The sequence below is a fragment of the Kogia breviceps genome, chromosome 5 (genome assembly GCF_026419965.1).
Source record: "Kogia breviceps isolate mKogBre1 chromosome 5, mKogBre1 haplotype 1, whole genome shotgun sequence".
NCBI lineage: Eukaryota > Metazoa > Chordata > Mammalia > Artiodactyla > Physeteridae > Kogia > Kogia breviceps.
Window position 1 is genome coordinate 147,127,340 of NC_081314.1, and position 13,265 is coordinate 147,140,604.

The following is a 13,265-nucleotide window of genomic DNA, read 5'->3' on the forward strand; positions in this document are numbered from 1 at the left end:
ATCTCCAGGTGGGTAGTGTCAGGACGGAGTTCAGTGCTAGGACACCAGCTGGTGCCATAGGAGTGCTCCGTGTGGGGAAAAACCCACATGTGGCGTCCGAAGTGTCAGAGGTGATGTGTTCTGTGTTAGTAGTAAGAGCAACACACAGGCGAAGGATTGAGTCGTTGTTTTAAACACAAACTCTATAGCAAAGTGTATCCAGAGAAGTTTAACTGCCATCCTTGACTGCTCACCGCTCGGGCACCATTTTTATGAGTTTCTGATTTATCCTTCCAGTGCTTTTATCTTTTGCAAATAAAAATAAACATGCACATATTCGTGTATTTTACCCTTTATTACGCAGGAGACGGCACACTAACACTGTACCCTGCTTTATCCACTTCACAACGTATCTGGAAATTCCTCCTTGTCAATCCCTGGAGAAGTGGGACGTATCTGGACCATATCCAGCAGGATGGAAGCGCGGTCTGCAGTACTTTCTGCAGGCGGTGGGCGGCATGGAAGGCGTGGCGTGATTAACGTGGAGCTCCTAGCAAAATCAATGTTTGTTGGAATGCTGGAAAGAATGTCAGGTGAGAACGTGAACACAGCTCTGGTCCAGGCTCCGACACTAACTCACTTGATGAATCTCACAGTTTATTGTTTTTGTTTTTTTTGCGTGTGTGGTATGCGGGCCTCTCACTGTTGTGGCCTCTCCCGTTGCGGAGCACAGGCTCCGGTCGCGCAGGCTCAGTGGCCACGGCTCACGGGCCCAGCCGCTCCGCGGCACGTGGGATCCTCCCGGACCGGGGCACGAACCCGTGTCCCCTGCATCGGCAGGCGGACTCCCAATCACTGCGCCACCAGGGAAGCCCAATCTCACAGTTTAGATCAGATTCCTCATCCCTTATGTGGGGTTGTGGGATGGGGTAGTGGGTTGAATAGGTTTCCCCGAAATTTCACGTCCACCCGGAACATCACAACCTGGCCTTATTTGGGAATAGGATCTCCGCAGGTATCATCAACTTAGGATGAGGTCACGGTGGGTTCTGGCCCCAAGTCCAGTGACTGGTGCGCTTACAAGAAGAAGACACAGCGACACAGGGAGAAAGCCAGGCGGTGACAGAGGGAGAGGTGGGTGATGCGGCCACAGGCCAAGGGATGACAAGGATTACTGGTAACCGCCGGAAGCTGGAAGAAACAGGGAGGGACCCCCCCCCTCCCAGAGCCTTCAGAAGGACCACGGCCCTGCTCACCCTTTGATCTCAGACTTCTGGCCTCCAGAACTGTGAGAGAAGGCAATTCTGGGCTTTAAACTGTCCGGTTTGTGGCCCTTTGTTGCAGCAGCCCCAGGACACTGTTAGAGACCGACTCACCTCCGAGGCCACTCTCTGCTCTGGACCCAGAGGACTATCCCAAGCGAAGCGACGCCCGAACCCCAGAGACAGGCACCCAGGGCTCCAGGCGCCGACGGAGACGCCCCAGTTGCGATCACCTCCCACGACGCTCGTAATCGCTTGAGCAAGGACGGCGACTGTAAACAGACATTCAAAGCGTCTCCGTTACACATGTGTCTCCGGGCAAAATTGTATTTCCATAAACACTGCAGAAACGACTCAGAGAATTTAGTCACGGGGCCACAGCCTGGAGACCAGAGAGCGGGCAGCAGCGTCCTCGGGTCCCGCCAGGCTCAAGCCCGTCCTGCGAGCCCCCGGCCCCTCCCAGACTCCGCGTACATGCCTGGTCTGGTGGGGCGTTTCCTCCCGGGGCCTTGACACCCCGGCTTCGGCACATTCAAGGCCGGACTCCCACCAGCATCTCCATGGCAATGTGGCCCCGGAGCCTTTGTCACACGCCGGCTCCGCCGACCCGCTGTCTTCTGTCAGCCCGCCCCAGGCCTGCGGTCGTGTGTGCTGTCTCCTGTCCACGTGGGGCCGTCTGTCCGTGGGAGTCAGCGAATTACGGTGGGCAACAGCCGCCCATCTAATCCGTGTCGACGGAGGAGCCGCAGAGAGGGGGGAGGAGAGCTCGTTTCTCCGCACACGGGACCGCCCGCCCCACGTGCACGGAGATCCGCGTGAGGTCGCGGGGGAGGCGGGCTGCGCGCGTGAGTCAGAAGGCACTGCAGAGACGGCTGGTCCCTTCTCCTGGCCTCCCTGGGGCGCAGGCGTCCGGCAGCTCCATCCCTGTCAGCTGGGCCCACGGTCCGCCTCCCCCAACCGGCACGGCAGGCAGGCCCTGGGGGGCACCTGAGCCATTTGCCCACACACATGGGGTCTCTGCTCACGTGCGGTCCCTCCGGATGTCCCCAGAGGCACACGGCCGGGGCCCGCAAACCTGCCGAGGCCCCCTGCAGGACTCACGGCCTTGCCCACCCAAGGGGCTCACAGGCTGCTTCAGGCGGTCTCCGCTTCGGTGGGAATTCTTGGGACTAGGCGCCCATGGCTTGAAACAATTATTTTCACGCCGCTCTTAGTGTCAGTGCTGAATTGTTGGGTAGCTGTCCTTTCTAGTTCTTTGCGAAGATTCTTTAAAAAACGGCTCAGCTGGGCTAGGGGGAGGAGGGGGCTGAGGGGACCCAGAGCCGCCTGCTCTCCCTCCAGGCTGCTCAGGCCCCGGGGCCCCCGCTTTGCCGAAGACCTTCCCTCCCAGAGGCCTGTCCCGCTCAGAGCCCAAGCCCGTCCAGCGCGCTGCTCTGTCGGCGGTTTGTTCACCAGGGCGGCGCTTCCTGCCTCTGCATCTCTCTGCTTTGTAAGTCAGGCCACGCTGCCTTTTCCAGGTTTTAGAGAGTGCCCTGAGGGTTCCGGAAAGTTCCGGAGCCTCAACGTCTCGCATGTGGCCTGGCTCAAGGTGACAGCTGACGGGACAGAACCCATTGCCATATTATTATCTAAATTTCCCCCTTGGGTCTCTCGTTTGTCCTCACTTTCAGACTCCCCTTTGTCGCGGCCACGAAGCCAGATCTTTCTTTTCAGGGCATTTTTGCAATCTGCCCTCCCGAGGTCTGGGCTTAGGTCCGCTTTTGCCACACTGCCTCCCGCAAGCTGTTGGGTGACGGAAGGCCGGAAGGAGTGCCTCTCAGACGCTATCCTGCATCGTGGCCAAGGCAGGACACCCGCCCCCGCCTGGCTCCTGTGTGGGCAGACGGGTAGGAGCCACAGCCCAGGCGCTGTCCTTGCACACGTCCCTGGGCTCAGGCTTCAAATGGAATGTGTGTTTGCCTCCGCTGGGGGGAAGGGTGGTGAGATGGGCGGTGGCTCAGTTCTCTACGACCGAAGCCCCATTTCTGTCTGTGTAGCTCAGCGCTGTTGGCAGGACATTTCTCAGCGGCACACACTGTGGGCCCCCCACCCCGGGGCTCTGCGGGGCTGACCCCCAGGGAGGCGTGGAACGTGTGTATTGGAGGGAGAGCCCACGGGGGCTCGGTCTGAGCCGGCTCCACGGCACAGCATTCTGTCTGCAGAGCTTACGATGGGGGAGGGGCGGCAGCGGAGGAAAGAAAGAGAACAAGGCTGCTGTCCACACAGTTGCCGCAGCGCCTAGTGCCCAGCGGGAGGCTTCCAGTGGGTGGAAGCCCAGCCTCTGAGGGCACTTTAGAGAGCGGTCAGGGACAAGGTGGGTCCACATATGTACCTGCCCAAACTTGAGACCCCCTTCCCACTCTTAAGGTCCAGGAAGGCTTTATCTTACTAGTACCCTCCTGTTGGTTTTCTACCCTATAGAAGTCTAGAGAACCCCATTTCAATTGCACTGCTCAGGATTCTTTTTGATTGCAGATGACAGAACCCCAACCCAAGCTCATTTCAGAAAAGAAGGGAGTTTGCTGGTTGACTTAACGAGAAAGTGTAGGGTGCAGTGGCCTTCAGGCACAGCTGGATCCAGGAGCTCGAAAGATATCACTGGGCATCATCTTATTCAGTCTGATTTTACCTGTGTTGGCTTCACTCTCAGGTAAAGATGGCCCAGGACTACTAGTCTCAGGGACCCTTTGGAACTCTCAACTTGGAAGATCAGGGTCATACTGTCTTCTCCATTCTAGCAACATCCTGGGCAGGACTTTGATTTTTTGCACTCGACTCACATGCTTGTCGCTGTGCTGATTTCTGTGGGTGGGGAAAAGCTGATCTCTCATTGGCTGGCCTTGGATCATGTGACCTCAGCTAGCTCATATGATGGTCCTGGAGATGGTGGGGCTGTAAAACCAACAAGAAAAGCTGCTACGCTCACTAGGAGTGGGCAGGAGTTTTCCCTAAAGGAAAGCAAAGAGGGGTTGGTTACCAGATGAAGAGGAAATTGTGTCTGGGAAGGTGGAGTCCACCAGCACCTGACAGTCCTGAGGGTGATTCCCGACATCGCCCCAGGAGAACGTTCTTGCTTTCCGGGCCCCTTATACCTCACGCCGGGGAGGTCCCACAGGCACCCAGGTCTGGGAACACAGTAGGTGCTCAGTACACGTCCGGGAAGTACACAGTGGGCACCGCAGCCACGCGCATCAGGGACTCTTCCTGTCTTGTACCATGCGGGTCTGTGTGTGTGGGAGACAGACAGACGGACAGAGGGAGAGAGGGGTGTGCACAAGGGCCATTCCCACCCCTGCTGCTGGGATAGGGGGCCCTTTGGGGGTCTGGCCCCGGTGACCCTCCCAGGTATGCAAGTTGCCTAAAGCCGGCTTCTTCCTCCTCTGCTCCCATCAGCTCCAGGTCAAGATCTACGCGCGTTTGACGCTAATGGAAAGCTTCCCTGTGACTTGTGCAGTGGCCTGAGAGAGCCGCATGTGACAGTGAAGGGGCCAGGCTGGGCTGCCTCTCCACTCCATGGGGAGGGCTGGGAGGGCCACGCTCGGGGCCGCCACGCCCATAAGGCCAGCCTCTGGGCTCCAGGGCCAGGACCCCGGCTCTCTGCTCTCAGAAGAGTGCCGAAGCCTGCCCTCTCAGTGGCCAGCTTAAAGGGGGGCAGCCCTCGGCTGGCCCGGGCTTGGCTGTGTGGGAACTATTCCAGAATTTCAGGCATTTGGAAATAAAGCAGCTGCGGCGCCAGGCCGCCCGAGAGCCCCCTCCCCTATCCAGCCTGTCAGGTCAGCTGCCCACGAAACCTGGTGCCCAGGAGACCCGCAGGAAGCTGCAGAGAGATCTGAGCAAGAGAAAAACTTTCTTAACCAGCACTTCAAATGGATACCCTCGTCAAGCCCCCAAGGCCACGACTTTCTTCTCCTTTGCAATCTGCCCGTGTTTCTGGGTTTCTAGGGGCCTGGCTGGGCTGGAAATAGAGGTGCATTCCGCGCGTTCATTTACTTTGCAAATATTTGCTGAGCACCTCCTGGGGGCCAGGAGTGCGCGGGGGTGGGGGGGGGCTTGGCACCCTCCTCCTCTTCCTCGCCAGTGAGCAAAACAGAGAAACGCGAGACTTCATGGAACTTGTGCCGAGTGCAGGAAGACAGAAGAGGAGCAAAGAGAGAATACAGAAGTAAATTAGGAGGTGAGGATGTGCTAAGTGGTACATGAAAGCAGGGCAGGCAGTCCTCCTTTAGAGCTCAGGGAACTCTATCCAATCTCCTGGGATAAACCAGAATGGAAAAGAATATGAAAAAAGAAGGTATATATGTGCATAATGGAGCCACCTTGCTGTACAGGAGAGATTGGCACCACATATTGTAAATCAACTACACTTCAATTAAAAAAAAAAAAAAAAAGCAGGGCAGGCAGAATGCGGACAGCCCAGAGTGGGTGGCCTCCCTTTTACGTTCGCTGGTGGGCGAGGCAGCCCCGGCACTGGAAGCCGCGTGGCAACACCTCCCACGTGTGTTTTTAGGCTTCCTTGGCTGGCACGCGGAGGACAGAGGGCCGTAAGGGTGGCAGGGACACCAGGGGGAGCCTACCTCGTGATCCAGGGGTGATCCAGCCAGTGAAGTGGGCAGATCCCAGATGGGCTCCGAAGGTAGAGCCAGTGGGGTTTCTGGAGAACTTGGATTTGATCTGAACAACTGGAAGAATGCGGGTGGCAGGCAGGGAGGGCCATCCCTCGCTCAGTCTACGGGACGGCCAAGTGGGGGAAGCAGGTCTACCAGATAGCCAAGTGGGGGAAGCAGGTCTACCAGATAGCCAAGTCGGGGAAGCAGGTCTACCAGATAGCCAAGTGGGGGAAGCAGGTCTACCAGATAACCAAGTGGGGGAAGCAGGTCTACCAGATAGCCAAGTGGGGGAAGCAGGTCTACCAGATAGCCAAGTGGGGGAAGCAGGTCTCCAGTCTGGAGTCCGGGACAGAGGGCTGAGCTCGGGGGAGGCATCCAAGAGTCATAGTGACCATTCACTGCTGTGAAGACATCTTTAATTCCAAGACCCATGCAGTGCAAACATTTATTGGACACCCTGCTGGGACCCCTAGAGAACTAGGGGTTCTCATGGTGTAGGGTCAGGACCCGGGCTGTTCTCAGTCCTCCTGAGGGTGAGAACCAGCCTGCAGGCGGGTCACCTGACCTTCTACAGGCTGGGCTCTGCCCCTCAAAGCCCCTCTGAGAGCCCTGACGGCCACACGGGACAGGGTCTGCTCCTGTGCCCGAGGTCCTGTAATGCAGCGAGAAGTGACCAAGTGAGAGCCCACTTTCCCACCACGTTCCATGGGGGCTGCACCTAGACCTCAGGGTGGCAAAAGGAAGCTGCAGTGTGCGTGCGTGTGTGTGTGAGTGCTGTGTGAGCGTGGGTGTGCACGTGACACGTCTCGTGTGAGTATCTGTGTGAGTGCTGCAGGTGCGCATGCACGGATGTGTGTGTGTGTGTGTGTGTGAGTGTGTTTGTACTTAAGCCTGGTTTAAAGAGTGACCAAGGGAACTCATGCAGAAAGAAGCCAGGGTCAGAGGGCTGTGTCACTAGACTTGGGAGGAGCAGGTCCTGGGGTGGGGGCTTGGCTGGCACGTTCCTCCCTGCGACTCACATTCCCACACGCCCCTGCGGTGGGAGAAGCTCTGCCCAGGATGGAGGAGGCTGGAGGAGGGGGACCTGAGAGGTGGAGGGCGGGGAGAGGAAGTCAGCCCCGTCTGGGCAGTGGGTGGTCATCTGGGCAGGAGGGACCCGGCGGGGAGGGTGCGCCCACACCCCCAGCAGCTACTTCCTGTGAGTGCCCTGTTTGGACCTTGGCATATAAGTAACTCATGTACGAGGGGGTCAGCGGGCACTGGAGCCTCCACAGGAAGTGTGGCCTGTGCTCAGTGGTGCGGGAGGGCAAGGATGCGTTCATGGTCAGGATGAATGGTGGCTGGGGTGGGCTCATGGCTGACAGGACTGTCCTGGCCAGAGGTAATTTCCTGTGGCCAGGTGGGTCCTCTCCATACACTGGCAGCCAGCCTGAACAGGGGTGGGGAGGATGGGGGATGATTCGTGCAGTGTTTCCAAAGGAAAATTGGAGTTTAGGATGCTGACCTGAAAGCAGATAGTGAAATGCCATGAAATGGTTCCAGACTCTCTAGAAAAGGGTTTACCTTGTTTCCAGCACTGGGGACATCGTCAGCAACACCACCACCGTCACCATCACCATCATCACCACCACCGTCACCGTTATCACCACCACCACCACCACCACTATCATCATCACCACCACCATCACCATTATCAGCACCACCATCATCACCATCGCCATCACCATCACCATCATCACCACCACTGTCACCGTTATCACCACCACCATCACCATCACCATCACCATCATCACCACCACCGTCACCGTTATCACCATCACCGTCACCGTTATCACCACCACCGTCACCGTTATCACCACCACCATCACCGTCACCATCACCATCATCACCACCACCATCACCATTATCACCACCACCACCATCACCATCATCACCACCACCGTCACCGTTATCACCACCACCATCACCATCATCACCACCACCATCACCATTATCACCACCACCATCATCACCATCATCACCACCACCGTCACCGTTATCACCACCACCATCACTGTCAACATCACCATCATCACCACCACCATCACCATTATCACCACCACCATCATCACCATCATCACCACCACCGTCACCGTTATCACCACCACCACCACCGTCACCATCACCATCATCACCACCACCGTCACAGTTATCACCACCACCATCACCATTATCACCACCACCATCACCGTCACCATCACCATCATCACCACCACCGTCACCGTTATCACCATCACCATCACCGTTATCACCATCACCATCACCGTTATCACCACCATCACCACCACCATCACCATCATCACCACCACCATCAATCACCATTATCAGCACCACCATCATCACCATCAAACCACCATGACCACCATCATCACAGTCTGGTCACTACTACTTGGGGGGTAATGACAGGGTATTCCTGTTTACCCCACGTACCTCCATCCCTCTCTCTCCTGCCTCCACTGTGCTCCAGGAAGCTGCCCAGCAGGCGGTGACTTGGCTCGCCCGGCCCCGTCACCCTCGGGCTTCCCGCTTGGGCCTAGCCCGTCGGAGGCAGGGCAGGACTGGCATGGAGGACGCAGCTGGGGGAGGCCCTGCTCTGCTGCATCCCACAGTGAGCGTCTCTCCAGGAGCACAGGTCTTGCTGGGTGGTCCTTCCCAGGGCTCCTGCCCTCACCCTGGTGACAGCTTTCCTTCCTGTGCCCCTTCCGCCTGGGGTGGTCATAGTCTCTACTCGCACAGGTGCCTTGATGCCTCGGCAGCCCTTGTTGTCTCCCTCAACCCTGCCAACACCTCTGAAACGTTCTTTTCACGAACAGACCTCTCCCACCGCCCCCCACGAGTGGGCCGTCTGTTTCCTGCTCGATATTCGGAAAGATGCCGGTCACGTGGTGCGCCAGGCGTGCCACACTTACCCCGGAGAACGCCAGCAGCATCTGTACAAGGCCCCCCTCCCTGCGCCCGGGGATCCAGGCTGAGCTCGGGGACGCGGCTGGCCTGTGGGTCCTGCTCCAGAAGCTGGCGTGGCAGCCAGCACTAGGGAGCCTGTTGGGGTCAGACAGGCCTGGGTGTAGTGGGGATTGGCCCGTCACTGAAGGAGGCGATCCAGAGTGGCCCTGGAACTTGCCCTGGTTGCTCCCGGGGTGCCGGGAGATTCTGCTGGGTGGGGGGTGGCCTCGGGCCTTGGGGAGAGAGGAAAGACAGACCCTCTCCACGGGGAATACAGCACCCTCTCCAAACAGCGCCGGGTGGGGAAGCACAAATTCTGGGGTAAAACCCGTCTCCCCGACCCCTCTTGCCTTCCCTCTTTTCCTGCCTCCTCCCTGTCCCCTACCCCCGTCCGCTTCCAGGTCTGTGTTTACAAAAGCAACCCCTTGGTTTTCCCCTCCCTCTCCCACCCCTGGTCCTGTCTTCCCTGTCCTGAAGCCGCCCTCAGACCTCGGGGCACCTCACTGCTGTCAGCAGGTCGTGACCCCACGCAGGGGCCCAGAGCCAGGTCCTCAGCCCTTCCATCCCCTGGACTCCGGATCCAGCCCACCCCGAGGGGACACGCCATTTCCACGTGTGGACAGGTTTCTGGGGCCGGCTCCTTCCCAAAGGGTCCCCCACTCCTGGGTCTTGGGGACACCCAACCCATCAAAGTGGGATCAGTGGCTCCTAGAGGGAGCACAGTCCCAGGGCAGGATGCAAATTGGTCCCCCTGGAATGAAATGGAAGTTTCTGGAGCAGAGGCCACCCAGGTGGGGAGAGGGGCTGGCCAGGGGTCGAGACTTTGCTTACCTTCCCCTGGGATCCTGGCCTCTCCCATGGGTCCTTTCTCCTTGCCTTCCAGATCCAACCCTTGGTGTGACTGCGGGTGCTGTCCCTTACCTTCCCCTCCTGTCTCTTTTCTTCCTTGGTGACAATAGTGGCAATAAACACTACACGCCCCAGCTCTGCTGGTCAGCAGACGCATAAGTGCCGTTTGAGGGGGCAGGGCTGGGTGGTGGGGCTCGCCCTTTCCTCGAGGAAGCCACGAACAGCACCCCAGAGATCCGGGAGGGTCCCAAGTACCCACGACAAAGCCGCCGTTTCTTTGGAATCTCGGGTTTTGACTTAAAATTCATTCTCGTGTTGCGTTCTCCTCCTCGCCAGTGGGCGCTTTGCACCGAAAGCTCCCGGGCGGTCCTGCTCTCCCTGCCCCAGAGCCTTCGGGTCTGCGCCTCGGCCCCGTCAGGTGCTGCTGACAGTTCACAGCACCGACTGTCTGACCAGATGACGGCGTAGTCGCCCAGCCAGCAGGCAGGGAGCCAGATCCAGAGCCTGGGCTTGGCCTGCGAAGCTCAGGGTGGGGACCCAGCCGCTGGAACAAAGGCCTGTTTACCGGGGCGGGAGGATGCCCGCTGCAGGCTTGCCAGGCTCCGTGGGCTCCACCCAGAGACTCACAATGGGCAGCCTGTGAACCGGCCACCCGATCCTCCCGGGCCGCCGGGCCTGGCGCCGCGGATGAGGCGAGCAGAGAAGAGAAGTCGTGGTGAGGAGCGTCTCTGTCCTTGGCGGGACGAGATGCACGTGCATGAGGTCAACCGAGCCCGTGCGGGCAGGGCGCCAGGGCCAAGTGTGGGAGGCGGCATAGTGGTCCCCAGAGCTGTGTCCACATCCTAATCCCGGAAGCTGTGAGTATGTTACCTTCCACAGCACGGGGGAACTCAGGTTCCTAATGTCCTACCCCCGAAGCGGGAGGATGGCCCTAGATTCTCTGGGCGGGCCTGGGGGACTCGCAGGGGTCCCCTAAATGGGGAAGGGGAGAATCAGTGTCAGAGAGAGGCAGCGTGAGAAATACTTGGTGCCCATCGCTGGCTGTGAGTAGAGGAGGGGCCACAAGCCCAAGAGAGCAGGCCCCCCCAGAAGCCGGAAAGACCTGGAAAGGGATTCTCCCCCGGAGCCTCCAGAGGGAAGCAGGCCTGCCCATGCCCTGCCTTCAGCCCGGTGAGACCCGTGGAGGACGTCTGACCCCAGAGACCGTAAGAGAATAAATCTGTATCAGAAGCCACGAGTTTGTGGTCACTTGTCGCGGCGACAGGACTCTCGCTCTGAGTGGTGAGCAGCGTGGAAATCTCGATTCTGTCCTCCGTGGCGTGGGACCAGGAGGTACAGCCTGGGAACCCCTGCCTGAAACCTGAGGACCACAACAGCCTGTGTTAAGGGCTGGGACAGTTGAGGGAGATGACACGCCCAGGGCCCTCAGCGTAGCAGCCACACAGAACAGGAGGCGGCCCAGCGTCACGGCCAGCTCCTCCCTCCCCAGGACATGTGCCCAGAACGCTGGCCGGTCCGCTCTCGGGGGGTTAGGTCTCCTTGCTAGGGCCAAAGGGGAGGGCAGCGGGCAGCCGGCTTCGGGCGCGCGGGAAGAGGGGCCGACAGACTGGGGGGCCTGGAAAAGGGGGCCGCGTCCCTTCCCAGATGACCAGAGGCGTGGGCGTCAGCTCAGACAGGGGCTTCCTGCTCTTGCAGCCCCAACGGGTTACAGGTGAAGGAAGAGGTTGATCCTTCCTGGCCCGGGGCTGCAGCTGGGGCCCGGGCTGGACGGACACCACCCCGCCCCCCGCCCCGCCCCCTGCCAGCCGGGAGCCCCGGGAGCACCTTCCAGAGATGAGCATCTTGTGCCAGGCCAGGGTGTGGGAGACTTTGGGAAGCAGGAGCAGGGCACTGGGCGGCGCTCACCGCGGACGGCTAGAGCGACACAGGGCCAAGCGGCCTGGCAGGGAGGGTCAGGGTCATTCCGCAGGCCCGGCCTCTCCAACCCTCCCCCAAGTGCAAAGGGCAGGGCGGCCACTGGGCGAAGGCCTGGCCGCCGGATGCCGTGACCGCCGTGCGCACGGCCCCCGGCTCCCGGGCGGGACGGGTCCCGAGGCGATGAGGCTGGAGTGGGATGTCGGGGTCCCCGACCAGCAAGTGAGGCAGGAGGAGGTGGGGCGCTGTCCCTGTGAGCTGCCGGGCTGTGGGGGTCCCGCCAGGCCCCAGGACCCCCGACGCACAGGGGCCCTGACTGTCCTGCCGGGCGGGCCTGCTAGTCGCTCCCTGGGGTGTGGGGGGGGGGACTTGAATCATGGGGGTCTGACACCCAGATGCGCTGAACTGGAGCCCTGAGCTCTGCGCACCCACCCGACCTACACACGGGCCCCTTTGCTCCTTTCTCTCAGGGGAACCCACCCCCCCGAGCTGGGGCTTCATCTGGAGCTGGCCCTGGAGAGGGGGTCCTCGTGGGGACAGAACTGGAACATTCCTGAGATGCGGCCTGCGATTCAGGCTTGAGGCTGAAACAGAACAGCTAAGGGCGGGTGTGCCCAGGGTCTTAACCCGCGAGGAGCCCCGGCCAGAGCTGGAGGACGGGAGGGGCTGCCGAGAAAGCCCGCCTTGACGTCCCCTGGCCGGGGGCTCATTGCTCAGAGAAGGCGCCTTGGAAACCACTCAGGCCCGTGGCCCCGCGTGTCCCGATCCACGGGCAGAGGTGCTTCTGTCCCACGGAAGCCCCGGGCTGGGCGGCACAGAGTGTGCCCGGGGTGACCCAGGGGCTGCCAGGCCTTTGCCGCGTGCAAAGCCAGTGCCCCAGACCGCGGCCCCCGCTCACCAGCCGTCGGAAATGTGAGGTGAGCGCCCAGGATCCAGGCTCTGTGGGTGAGAGGAGGGGCCACCACCCCCAGGCGGGTCCACTCCGAGCCCGCCGCCCGTCTCTGGCCAGCGCTCTACGTCCCCCCGCCCCAAGGGGTGCCCGGGGGCTCCTGTGGCCAAGGCACCCTTCCTAGGCGCCCAGAGGCCTGAGGTGAGCACGTGTCCACACTTGCCCTTACGCTGAGCCCCAGGGACAACGCTACCTCCGCTGGCAACGGCACCAAGGCAGCCCCTGCCCCACCCTGACGAAGGGGAGGGAGAGAAAGAGGAGGCCCCGGGCATCCTGGCCTCTCTCGGGTGGTGGGTGTCCCAGCCTGGGCTCCCCCCTGCCCAGCCAGGTGGGCTCGCGGTTCCCAGGGTGTGGGCCCCAACCCCAAGGCCCGCCACACCCACTGCGTGGTAGGGGGCTGGGAGTTTAGCACGCGTGCAGCTCTTTGCGGCCAGACGCCCTTCCCATCCCTCTCAGCCTGGTCTCCCCGCCCTCCCAGGAGGCCTCCGTCATGAGTCACGCCCACACTGGGGTCGGGCAGCAGCGGCTGGTGGGCTCAGACTTCGGAGGCCGCGCCCTTCAGCTGGCGGCCTGGAGCAGGGGAGGGGTGGAGGGCGTCTGCCCCGCCCAGCCCAGCCCGCAGCAGTCCAGCTCGAAGCAGAGTCCGGCCGCTGCCTGCGCTCCGAGGCCTCGCTCAGCCAGTTC

At 60.6% G+C, this 13,265-nt stretch overlaps 2 long non-coding RNA genes across 2 annotated transcripts; both read right to left on the reverse strand.

Moving 5' to 3' along the window:
* Positions 1–319: 319 nt before the first annotated feature.
* LOC136794290 (uncharacterized) lies at positions 320–1,513 on the reverse strand. The gene is made up of 2 exons (XR_010840878.1): positions 1,356–1,513; positions 320–556 (listed from the first exon to the last, which is right to left on the reverse strand). It is a non-coding gene; the product is annotated as an uncharacterized lncRNA (long non-coding RNA).
* Positions 1,514–8,835: 7,322 nt separating this feature from the next.
* On the reverse strand, positions 8,836–10,203 carry LOC136794291 (uncharacterized). Its single transcript, XR_010840879.1, has 3 exons — positions 9,978–10,203; positions 9,701–9,810; positions 8,836–8,965 (listed from the first exon to the last, which is right to left on the reverse strand). It is a non-coding gene; the product is annotated as an uncharacterized lncRNA (long non-coding RNA).
* Positions 10,204–13,265: the final 3,062 nt, after the last annotated feature.